Consider the following 13752-nt stretch of genomic DNA (forward strand, 5'->3'; position numbering starts at 1 on the left):
TAAATAGATAAATAAATAAATACACACTTGGTCTTGTTTTACGCAACAGTAAGCATTTGGTGTGACAAGTGGGTCCATTTTAGCATTACAATCTTTTCAGAATAACAAAATATTTGGACACCCCCCCAAGACTTTGTTATAGTGGGGTTGCAGTGTATTTAAAATGTTCAAACTGAAACTTTGTTTTGTGTAAACATACACCCAGTCTGAATTTGATGCTTGCGACACGTTCCCAAAAAAAAGTTGAGACGAGGCATGTTCACCACTGTGTTACATCACCTTTTCTTTCAACAACACAGTAAGCATTTGGGAACTGCAGACACCAATTTTTGAACTTTTTAATGTGAAATTCGTTTCCATTCTTGCTTGAGCTACAACTTCAGTTGCTCAAAAGCCCAAGGTCTCCATTGTCATATTTTGTGTTTGAAAACGTGTGGCGCATTATGAATGGGAGGCAGGCAGGCCAGTTTAGCACCTGCACACTTGCTATGAAGCCACCCTGTTGTAACACATGCAGAATGTGGCTTGTTATTATCTTTCCTGAAAAAGACATCATTTGGATAGCAGCATATGTTACTTTTGTTTTGCATGGTAGAAGCAGTGACAAACTGTTTACCGACAATGAAGTATTCCCAAGCCCATGTAACTTATGTCCTTGATACAGTCATGTCAGTTTTTAAAATGCAGTGCCACCTGAGGGATCAGTCACATGCGTGCAGTGTTGAGTTTTGGCCTTGCCCCTTATGTACAGAGATTTATCAAAAGCTTCAGAGAACCCAAATATTATCTAGGTCAATAGTAAAATCCCTAAATACCTTGCAACTGTATGTTGAGAAATGTTGTTCTTAAACTGTAACTGATTGTCCAGGCAGTTTTTCACAAAGTGGAGAACCTTACCCCATCCTTGCTTGGGAAGGTCTGAGCCTTTCCAATTCCCAGTTAACTTGTGGAATGTTCCAAATAGATGTTTTGGGTTTTTTTTGGTTGGTTGGTTGGTTGGTTGGTATTCTCAAAAAATCCACAAGTTTCTCAGTCTTTTGTTGACCCTACCTAAACTTTGAATTTGATGCCTGCAACACACTTTAGAATGAATGTTTATTTTAAAAAAAAAATTTCACAGTTTGAACATTAAATACATTTTCCTTGTATTCAATTGAAACTGAAAAGGATTTGCAAACCATTGCATTCTGTTTTTATTTGTGTTTTACACAGTATTCCAACTTTTTTGGAATTAGGGTTGCAATTATTTAATGTAAATTAGCTAGAATCTCAGAATACTGTTTCACATTCGCTGGTTTAATTACACTGTGCCTCTGCAATAGCAGCTGATCATCCAGGGAATTATCAGATACAATATGAGATCATAAAAAGAATTTACAACAGCTTTATAAGCCATCTCAGTTTAGTGAAGCCTAAAAATATATGCAATTTAAAAGAATTCTGGCCTTTTTATCTGGGAAAATATATAGTGCATCTTTTGTGAGTGTGCGCAAATCACATTTCTATACAACTCCCTTCTGTAAAACAAACCATTATGCTACTGCATAGGAGTAAGACTCAAGTATGGTCAAATCATCATCATCATCATCATCATCATCATGACAACACCACAAACCTACATGAATGTACCTTCTGATTACATTATATTTCACTACCATTTTTAATGTTAACCCTCAATAAATCAAGTTGTTTATATTTATAATTAGAGCTGGTGAAGTCTTTAATCTCAAAATACTGTTAACCGTTTTGAGCTCTGAGCCCTTTCCTACACTAACAAATTTCCCTGTTAAATTACAATAAACCACTGGCAGTTACAGTTGCCAGCTTGGAACTTTTTCTAGTGTACAACAGTTTATTACTATTTAAAAAAAAGTGCTGTATAGAATACAAGTTTTACAGTACAATTGCTAGTATAGAAATGGCTGATCCAAGAGATGGCCTTACAACAAAAGGCTTTTATTAAAGTCACTGTCACACGCATTCAGTAACTGACAAAGTAATTAAATTTTTGCAAAATAAGCCATAAAAACCAATATCATTCCTACCCTGAATTCAGGGTCCTTTTTTCTTGAATTATGACGGGAGGGCAATATAGCATTATACCTATTAAAGCCATTGCATCAAAACACAGTTGTGGTCATAAGTTTAGTGACATGAATGTCATGGCAATATTTGGGCTTTCAGTAATTTCTTTGAACTTTTTTCTGTGGCAGAATGTACAGCATACATCTTTAATTTAAAAATTAATTAATTAATTAATTTAAAAAACTAGAATTTGGTGCACAAGTTAATTTTCTTTGGGTTTTCTGAAAATCAACACAGGGTTAAAAATTTACATATGCTCACTTAGATTATTAATTCAGAGGTGCTGAAACTTCCAAAATGTCTCTTATCTTGCCAAGGCCTCTTAACTTCCTGTTAGTGATCATGATTGACTACAGCTGGTTGCTTCTCGGTGCCTTCATAAATAGGGTTTGTTTATAGCACTCATTGGATTGACCAACACACAGTAAAATGGGAAAGTCCAAGGAGCTCAGTGCAGCTCTGAGAAAGAGGATCACAGATATGAGCAATTCCAGCGTTACGGACGCGACACTTGAACTCAAAATGGCAACAAATGACCCAGTGCATGTTTTATTGTCTCCCAGTATTTAAACAGGTGTTGCATATTTCAAGGCTGTACCATACTGGAGAAGTGATAGAACAAGAACAATTCCCATAGTACATCTAGGGCATGCCAGAAAACGCCAATAAAAGATGCGTTATGGATGTGACAGAAAAAGTATCACTTTTCTTGGGTGACTGTACATTTTTATCAAACTCTGTGAAATTGTAAACCTAATGTCGAAATGGAGATATCCGTTTGATAGAGGGGTCCAAGGTGAATATTAAAAAATCTTTGTTTAAAATATTTTGTATTTCATGCAGAGTTTCGGAAGGAAAAGTCAGCGTTATGGATGTGACGAAATTCCGTTATGGATGTGACGCGTCTGAAATAGACATGGCATATGTTTAGAAAATCAGCAATTTAACCACCATAACCCTTTGAAAAACTCTCTAAATATCAGCTAAAACTATCAAAGTTCTTAAATAATATTTAGGATGTCTATTGTTTTGCTGTTTTGTGGATTTTAGCATACATTTCTGTGGCTTGTGGCAATAATATAGAATTGTACATGATCAAAGTTGATTTTAGCTTGGGGTTTACATTATAAGAAAGAAAGACTGACGGTGACATATTAGGTTGGTTACAAATTGGTTCAACTTATTCACATCTGTAAAATACAGGCCTAGGTGAGATCTCTGGGAGTGGTTTTGATGTATTACATGTTGCTTTATTTTTGCATGGCGAGGTTGACATTTACATGGAATTGCCCATATACACAACTCCAGAACGTCTCTTGGAGCCATTTCTAAAACAACTGCAAATTCCAAGGTCAGTTCAAGCAATTGTATGCACATTATTGTGAGGTGTAGTCACTTTGCCAAGCCACTTTGCTTCAAGAAAACCCAAACTGTCACCCTCAGCTGAAAGGAAATTGGTTTGGATGGTCAGGAACAACCTGGGAACCACCATGGCACAGCCCTGCCATGAACTGGAAGCTGATGGGTCACTGTCTACAGTTCAGATCGCCATGGTTTAAGAGGCTGCTATCCAAGAAATAACCCCCTGCTCCAAAATTGACACCTTCAAGCTTAACTCAAGTTTGAAGCTGACCACAGAGACAAAGAAAAAGCCTTCTGGAGGAAAGCTGTATGGTCCGATGAGACAAAGGTTGAGTTGTTTGGCCACAATCACCACCATATATAGAGGGACACTGTACCAGCTGGTGGTGGTGGTAGGATCCTCATGCTCTGGGGCTGTTTTGCTGCCAGTAGAACTGGTTCATTGCACAAAGTGGATGGAATAATGAAGGAGGACTACCTTAATTCATCAGCATAAGCCATCAGAAACTTGAACACGACTTGGGAGTCAACAGGACAATGAACCCAAAACACACATCAGAGCTGGTTGTGGAGGATAAAGCAGGCTAATATTAACCTTAAAACAAATCCTGACTTCAACCTTATTGAAAAATATATGGACTGTGTTTATAAGTAGAGTCCATGCAAAAAATAAATACATTTTAACTGAACTCTACCAATTCTACTATGAAGAGTAATGAACTATCCAACCAGAATTCTGCCAGAAGCTTGTTCATGGTAAACAAAAATGTTTGGTCAAGGTGAATCTTGCAAAGAGACATTTTACCCAAATATTAGGTGTGCGGCATGTATATTTGACCCTGTGCTGATTTCAGGAAACCCAAAGAAATTTAAAACTTGTGCACCAAATTCTATTGTTTAATTTAAAAGGGGGGGGGGGGGGGGGGGACTGTACATTCTGCCACAGAAAAAGAATAGTTCAAAGAAATTACTGAAAGCCCAAATATTGCCATGACCTTCATAGCCAAGATGACATTCATGTCACTATATGTAAACTTGTCAACTCGATATAAACTTCTGGCCACAACTGTACATACAACTAACCAATTTCAAGTAATGCATTTTACAAGAATTTCACTCAATAACAATTAATGTCGGACATCTCAACAATCTGTATACAATTTGCATATCATACTGCATGTACCTTGCCTTCAGTATCGATCCTTCATGAGTTATTATAATGTTAAATCCAAACCTCAATCTGCACAGTTAAGACACCTGTACTGAACTAAACAGAACAATACTAAGGCCCACTTTACACGGGGACGGTCTGAAACAAAAACGCAAAAGTCCGTTTTCTTTCTCACTTTTTTCCGCGTCTACACGACCGTTTTCAAGGAGGAAATCGGTGACGCATAAATGTGTGGAATTCAACTGGATGTTGTAATAGAGTGTGCCGAGTGGATGGAGTAGTCAGTCAGAATGATGAGCAAAACAAGGAAAATTCTTGTACAAAAATAGTTTTCTTTTTATTCTTAAGCCGGCAGTTAACACAAACAGGACAAAAAAAAAAAAAAAAACACTGATGACAAAACCAAACAAACAAAAAAAAAAATTCTGGGACAAAATGCCCACGCAAGCTAGGCTACTCTGGCATTACTCACACAGAGCTCAAATCATGCCTCCTCTCCCTGCAGAGGCCATCTCCCGAATGAACAGTGCGGCGCATATTTAAAAGACTACGTCACAGTCTTAACACAATTAAAATCAATCAACACATCTAGACAGATTTTAACAGTTCTAAACATTTTCACTGCATGCATTACACTCCTACAACAATGTGCAGACCTTAAATATTACAATAAACACTTACGTAAGATTTTTAGACCATTTCTCTCCGCTCTAATGAGCTGCTTTCCCGCGCATCACGGAAGAAACCTTGAAAAGCGCTTTCAGACCTGCATTCTGGTTTGGTCCCGCACCCGGAAGACTACAGCAGGTAAATGGCTACAAACATTTCTGGCTGATCTTAGATAAACTCTAGCAGAAAAGGATTCAGATGTTAAACGTGCGCACTTAATGAATCTTTACACGCTATTGTTTATAGTGAAAACTAATAAATGCTTGCGCTGTTTAAACCTGTGTCGCGTCTTTTACTATGAACACGTACCAAACATTTCAGGTTTACATATCTAAAAGTTGTAACAAATGTACCCGTAACAAAACATACTTGTAAAGCCCCGATTACCAAACCCACAGCAAACATACAACACAGATTGTATTTGGAATGTCTTTGCAACTGTGGTTTAGTCCATTGCACTTGACCATTGAAACATGACCAGCGGGAGGAACCACTGTTTAAGTGACAGACGCACTGCGCTCTGTCACAGATGTGCATGCCAGGCGGTGCTGTGAAAGACCTCCGCTATGTCTGCACGCATGCACAACGTCTTCCGTCTTGTCTGATCTGCACATCTGCGCCGCGAAAACTTTGACTACTCTGGCTATGGTAAGTAAGAAAGTAAGTAAAAAAGTAAGAGCATACTATACCCGCCTCTGTTCATTAACGGTATATGTGCAGATTCGGTATAGATGTTCGAAGGACTCCTGGACGTTTATTAAAGCTGCCAGAGCAGCTTGAAGGTCCGTTGGATCGATGTAATCAGACATGCTCTTACTTTTTTACTTACTTTCTTACTTCCCGGGCTGGCATGTACAGTATATGACATATGTATGACGTAAACGCGTACCCGACGTGAGCAGATCCGAGCAGAGTTTCGCGTATTGGGTAGTTTAGACGGATATGCAACGGGGGCTGTTTTTAACTTATCCACTTTGGAAGGCGTTTTAAATTTTTTACGTTTTTCAGCCTCGGAAACGCCGTCCCCGTGTAGACGAAAGCCACTTCCGATAAAATATTTAGTCGTTTTTACTCGACAGCGTCCTCGTGTAAACGGGCCCTAAGACTTGTTACCTTAAAATGAGAGCATGAGTAATTGATTGCAACGTGGGCAATTCCTTTGTGAAAGTGAGGTCCTGTGTGGAGAAGTGTTGTGGGCTATATAAAGCCCTACTCAAAATCCATGAGTTTTTTTAAATAAGGGTGGCCAAATGGGAATTCATTGTTGCAGCCTTTTTCTGGACCAGCTTCCCTGTCTTGTTGGACACCACCTTCCCCTGGCTGGCCTTTGTTCCCCTCTTTGTTCTGCGTGACCAGCCGCTCAAAGCACTTCATGATGATGGAAGTCAGTGCTATGGGCTGATAGTCGTTATAGCTGGATGGGAGGGGCTTCTTTGGCACTGGTATTATGGTTGTAGCTTTGAAACACATGGGGACAACAGCTTGGTTCAGGGAGATGTTAAAGATGTCAGCGAGGATATTCTTGAGCTCCATGGCACAGTCCTTCAAAACATGACCAGGTATGTTGTCTGGTCCAGCTGCCTTACATGGGTTGATCCTGGAGAGGGTCCTCTCCACGCTGGCTGGAGCCAGACATACGGCCTGTTCATCCGGGGGAGGACTGGTCTTCTGTGCTGGTGTGTTTTGTGTTTCAAAAAGTGTCCAAAGAAGTCATTTAGGCAGTTTTGCAATGTGTTGTCACTCTCACAGGTCCATAGTGGGGGTTTGTAGTTTGAGTGTTTGAATGCCACACCAGAGAGACTGTGCATCTCTAGTGTTGCTGAAGTGTCCAGATATTTTATTGCTGTACTGATGTTTTGCCTCCCTGATGCTGCGGGACAGGTTGGCTCTGGCTGTTAGACCTGTGGTGTCACCAGCCCTAAAGGCTGTGTCCTGAGCCCGCAGGAGCCTGTGAACCTCTCCTGTCAGCCAAGGCTTCTGGTTAGCACGAACAGTGATGGTTTTGCAGTGAGTGACATCAGTGCATTTAGTGATGTATGCTGTGACAGCCTCTGTGTATTCCTCTATGTCTATGTGGTCATTATAAGTGGCGGCTTCTTTGAAAATGTCCCAGTGTGTAGTGCTTTTTTTTTTTTTTAAAAAACACACCCCACAGTCTTTCAAAGCATAGGAGGCCCCCTCTTGCCACACACATACCTCCTTTTGTGATGGTCTGATAGCTCTGTCTCTGGGTCTATATGCAGGTCTCAGCATGATGGTGATGTGATCAGAGACCTAGGTGGGGGAGGCCTTGTACGGGTAAGCTCCTTTGAGAGTTGTGTACACCAAGTCCTGCAAGTTGTCACCTTGTTAGAACGTCCACATGTAGTTTGGGCAGCAAAACCTTTAAATCTGTATGATTGAAGTCTCCTGCTGTGATGAGGAATCCATCTGGGTGCGCTGTCTGTTGTTCTCTGATAGCTTGGTAGAGTTCATTGAGTGCCTCGCTCCGATTGTTGGCATTAGCAGTGGGAGGGATGTAAACAGCGATGAGCAGACTCGATGTAAATTTCCTTGGTAGGTAGAAGGGTCGGCACTTGATAAACTCCGCCAGTGGAGAACAGTGTTTTTGTACAACAGTAGCATTCTGGCACCAAGCATCACTGATGTAAACACACTCCCCCGCTGAGGGTCTTGCCTCCTTCCATAAAGGCTCGGTCAGCGCAGTAGCATGTTAGCCCAGGTAGCTGGATAGCAGAGTCCGGGATGTTATTCAGCCAGGATTCCGTAAAGATGAAAACACAGCAATCCCTCACATCACGTAGTGCAGATCTCATGAGTTCTATGTGATCCATTTTGCTGTCTAGGGAGCGTACATTGGCCAGAATGAGGGATGGTATCGCAGGTCTGTGCGGGCTAGCATAGCCCGGATACCTCCACACTTGCCACGCTTCTGTTTTCCCTCACACCGCTTCCAGCACCTCCTCTCTAGGTGAGACACAGCAGACAAGTCCAGTGATGTAATAGTCCAGCAGAGAAGACCCAGGCCTTGAAGTTCCTCTGTGACTTTCTGGTCCAAGACGAGATGTTTGGTCATATTTCCTATAGCTAGAAGGCAGTGGCAACAATATCTTGTGACCGACATGGTCAGTGCACTACTTGCACATGTACAAAGCACACAGACAATAGACTAGAACACACACTTTTAGACGCTAAACGCAGAGAGAGAGGGGCTGCTGTGTCCATACGCACCGCCATCTTGACTACATAAGCATATAAATACTTTCCTTTTCTTGCAGTTTTCTTTAATTGTTGGTACTGCACCCTCTTTCAATACAGGCTTATAGCCAACACTCCTCAACAGATCAGAGGTCTCGTACAAGTCTTCAGTAAAGTGTGCAGAGCAGAGCAGAGACCACTTCGTAGGCACCCAACATGCCCGTGAACTTCACAAAATGCGTCCAAATCTTTGCAGTTTGAACATTCTTGGGCCATGAATGCAATGTAAATCCAGCTTCTGTCATGTTGCTACACCAGCCAGCAACACATCTACATGGCATGGCGATAAATTAGCTCAAAATGGAGGATCGGAGTTGCAGTCAGCTCTGTGTTTTAGTATAGCGGAAATGGCGATGAGACCGATAGACTTCCTGCTGTGACGTTACAGACGTCAAGGTCATTCACTCAGACCACTACCTATATAAAATTACTTTAATTGTAAAAATTACTATATTAGATTTATTGTTAATGCTTAAAACTATTCCTGTGCCATTCTTAAGGCCTCAGCTCTGCATATATGCTTTTAGTAGTTTGACTTTAGGCTTATGTAATTTTGGCAAATAAATTAAAACAAAAATGGCATAACAGTGTAACACTGCCTTCAATAAGATGGTAATTACCTTGTTAAGTAAACTGCAGGAGCAGAATGGATTATAGTCTGCAGTGTATGTAGGCCAGGAGGAAAGCACCAGGTGGTGCTCCATCCAGTTATGTGCTGCAGGCTAGTGAAAATCCTCTTCAAATTTTCCCCTTTTACTTCCGTCTTTCTGGAATAAAGATCACAAATCTATAACCTCTTGCACTTAGCTTTTAATTTCTTTACATTGACTAGGTGCTAAATATGATGGTGGGACCTGATGTAACATGATTCTGCTCAGATGAGTTATGTGCGTGCTCAAGACTGACCGGGAGGACCTGTAGGATACTGCAAGATTGCACAGCAGCTTGCTATTAATATTTTGCTCCTCAAAGGCATCAGCATTTGCAGTATGCAACTGTATTTATGAACAGTACATTACTGTACAAAACTTGTATGTTTGCAGCAATTTATATAATGTAAATATTTCCAGGAGCATATAAATAGCCCAAGTATTGGAAACTTTAACCACCCTGCATTGTCATTTACACACCCAAAAAAAAAAAGTTTACATACAGTGACATGAATGTCATCTTGGATATGAAGGTCATGGCAATATTTGGGCCTTCAGTAATTTTTTTAAACTGTTCTTTTTCTGTGGCAGAATGTACAGCATACATCTTTAACTTAAATAAATAAAACACCCCACCCCATTAGAATTTGGTGCACAAGTTCTAATTTTCTTTGGGTTTTCTGAAATCAACACAGGGTCAAAAATATACATATAACGCACCTAATATTTGGGTAAAATGTCTCTTCGCAAGATTCACCTTGACCAAACATTTTTGTTTATCATGAACAAGCTTCTGGCAGAATTCTGGTTGGATATTTCACGACTCTTCATGATAGAATTGGTAGAGTTCAATTAATTTTTTTTTTCTTGGCATGGACTACTTATAAGCATAGTGCATATATTTTCAATAGTGTTGAAGTCAGGATTTGTTTTAAGCTTAATGTTAGCCTGCTTTATCCTCCACAACCAGCTCTGATGCATGTTTTGGGTTCATTGTCCTGTTGTAACTCCCAAGTCATGTTCAAGTTTGATGGTTTATGCCGAAGAATTCTGAGGTAGTCCTTCATTATTCCATCCACTTTGTGCAATGAACCAGTTCCACTGGCAGCAAAACAGCCCCAGAGCATGAGGATCCTACCACCAGCTGGTACAGTGTCCCTCTGTACATTGTGGCCAAACAACTCAACCTTTGTCTCATCGGACCATACAGCTTTCCTCCAGAAGGCTTTTTCTTTGTCTATGTGGTCAGCTTCAAACTTGAGTTAAGCTTGAAGGTGTCAATTTTGGAGCAGGGGGTTATTTCTTGGATAGCAGCCTCTTAAACCATGGTGATCTGAACTGTTGACAGTGACCCATCAGCTTCCAGTTCATGGCAGGGCTGTGCCATGGTGGTTCCCAGGTTGTTCCTGACCATCCAAACCAATTTCTTTTCAGCTGAGGGTGACAGTTTGGGTTTTCTTGAAGCAAAATGGCTTGGCAAAGTGACTAGATCTCACAATAACTTGGATACAATTGTTTGAACTGATCTTGGAATTTGCAGTTGTTTAGAAATGGCTCCAAGAGACATTCTGGAGTTGTGCATATCTGCAATCTTCTTTCTCAGATCTGCACTGAGCTCCTTGGACTTTCCCTGTTTTACTGTGGGTTGGTCAATCCAAGGAGTGCTGTAAACGAACCCTTTTTATGAAGGTACAGAGAAGCTATGAGCTGTAGTCAATCATGATCACTAATGGGAAGTTAAGAGGCCTCAGCCTTGGCAAGATAAGACATTTTGGAAGTTTCAGCACCTCTGAATTAATAATCCAAGTGAGCATATGTAAATTATACATACAGGGTCAAAAATTTTGACCCCATGTTGATTTCAGAAAACCCAAAGAAAATGAAACCTTGTACACCAAATTCGTGTTTTTTAATTAAATAAATGTATGCTATACAATCATTCTGCCACAGAAAAAGAACAGTTCAAAGAAATTAATGAAAGCCCAAAATATTGCTTCTGACCGCAACTGTAATTTTTTTGTTAGTTTATATAAAAAAAAATACCTCTGCTAGCAGCGATAAAGGGCCCTTGCACTCGCACAAAAACAACTTACTTACTGTTGAGTATGGCTAATGCAACATATATTGCAATTTTGTTCTTCTAGGGGCACACTATACACCTATAAAATTTGACACGAATAAGTGAAACTATATACCAGGTAGAAGTCTCAATGTCATTTGGGGGGTGGAGTCCCACGGACAGACCTGGGGCCACGCCTCTATCCCTGAATAGTGGTGGCTAGGACTGATGGGTGTTCTAAATTTCAGGAGTTCAAGTTTTTCAGCAATGGAGTCATTACTGTCCAGGTCCAAATGGTGGCACTATAGAGGGTCACGTTGGTCATGTGGAGGTCATTAAAAACATCATGTCTGATAACATGTGAAGGTTTAGCCATATCAGGCAATGCATGGTAAATTTATGACACGTGTCCTGTTTGAATGGCAAGACAGGAATTTATTGGGTCTCCATTTCAGTATCATGCAAGATATTGCAAACCCCATCACAAATCAATTGGCTAAAAACAATGTACATTTAAATTTTGTTCATCTTGCGGCACACCACACACACCTACCAATTTTGACAAGGATAGGTGAAACTACATACAGGGCAGAAATCTCAATGACATGTGGGGGCCCCTATACAGTCCACTGGACATACCTAGCATCAAGCATCTATCCCTGAGTAGTGGTGGCCAGGACTGATGTGTGTACCAAATTTCATGAGTTTGAGTTTAGGCAATGGAGTCATTACTGTCCAGGTCCAAATGGTGGTGCTATACTAGAGGGTCTGGGCATGGGGATATCTTCAGAACCATGACATCCTCTAACCTGTGAAGTTTGAGCCTCGTCAGGCAATGCATCATGAATTTATCTTCACTTCCTGTTTGCATGGCATAGCGTATAAATGTATTGGTTCGCCATTTCAACAAATTGCAAGATATCGCAAATCCCTTCACAATTTCAAAAATCAGACATCTTGACATGACATATCCCAAAAATGGCATGAATCCAACAAGACAGAGGAAGAGTACGTCAAAATGTAACATGTCAAGACACACAAAACCAAAAATCTCGCTTCCTGCTGAGTATGGCTGATGCAATGTATAATGCAATTTTGTTTGTCTAGGAGCACTCCACACACCTACCAAATTTAACACTGATAGGTAAAACTATATGCCAAGGAGGAGTCTCAATTACATATGGGGCGCTATGGAGTCCCCTGGACACACCTGGGGTCAAGCCCCTATCGTTCAGTAGCGGTACACATGACTGACGTGTCGAGCAAATTTCACAAATATGTACAAGGTGTCAAACCCATATTTTTGAATTAGGGGGTGCTATGGAGTTAATGAAGCCCACCTTGACAAATATATCATATCACCTCAAACTGGATCACAGGACAAGTGCATGTGCAAAGTTCCATGAGTTTTAGCCATGGTAAGCCCCTCAAAATACAGGAAATTTTCAAAACCCCACATTCCATCTAGCATGGCTGACTTCCTGTTGGGCGAGATATTTATATATGCTAGTGGAGACAAGGGGCCCTCGTACACAAGAACATGCTGAAAACAATAGGGCAGTGTACCCGGGGCCAAACCTCTATCCCTGAATAGGCCAGGATTAACGTGTGTACCAAATTTCATGAGTCAGAGTTTTTTGGCAATGGAATCATGTCTGTCCAGGTTCAAATGGTGGCACTACACAAGAGGCTCACTTTGGGCATGGGGGATATCGTCAGAACCCGGATGTCTTATAGCCTGTGAGGTTTTAGCTCTAATCAGGCAATACATGGTGAATTTATGATACACTTCCTGTTTCCTTGGCGAAACATACAAATTTATTGGTTCACCATTTCAACATCTTGCAGGATATCGCAAATCCCTTTGCAACTTAAAGTCAGCAACATCTTGACATGACGTATACCAAATATGACATGGATCCAACAAACCGCCTAGGAAGAGTACATCAAAACGTAACATGTTTTGATAATGGAGTCATTACTGTTCATGTCCAAATGGTGGCACTATACCAGACAGCATCTTTGGGCATGTGGATATCTTCAGAACCATGATATCCTATAACCAGTTAAGTTTGAGCGGTATCTGGCAATGCATGGTGAATTTATGGCTCACTTCCTGTTTGCTTGGCGTAATGAAGAAATTTATTGGTTTGCCATTTCAACATATCACAAATCTCTTCACAATTTGACATCAGCAGCATCTTGATATAACATATACCAAATATGGCATGGATCCAACAAAACGCCTAGGAGGAGTTTGTTAAAATGTAAGATGTGTCAAAATGTACAAAACCAAAAATCTCACTTCCTGTTAACTATGGCTGATGCAATATATAGGCAATTTTGTTCATGTCAGGGCACTAGATACACTTACCAATCTATATACCAGGCAGGAATCTCCATGACATATGGGGGTGCTATGGAGTCCCCCAGACACACCTGGGGTCAAGCCCCTATGGCTGTTTTTCAGTGTGCATGATTGACGTGTCTACCAAGTT

The 13752-nt window shown here is 40.7% G+C and overlaps 1 protein-coding gene across 1 annotated transcript in view; it reads right to left on the reverse strand.

The window, feature by feature from the left end:
- LOC132874203 (kazrin-like) overlaps nt 1-13752 on the reverse strand; it is a 175278-nt gene that overhangs the window by 155813 nt on the left and 5713 nt on the right. The window lies entirely within an intron of this gene.

The sequence above is a fragment of the Neoarius graeffei genome, chromosome 26, assembly GCF_027579695.1.
Source record: "Neoarius graeffei isolate fNeoGra1 chromosome 26, fNeoGra1.pri, whole genome shotgun sequence".
Lineage (NCBI taxonomy): Eukaryota > Metazoa > Chordata > Actinopteri > Siluriformes > Ariidae > Neoarius > Neoarius graeffei.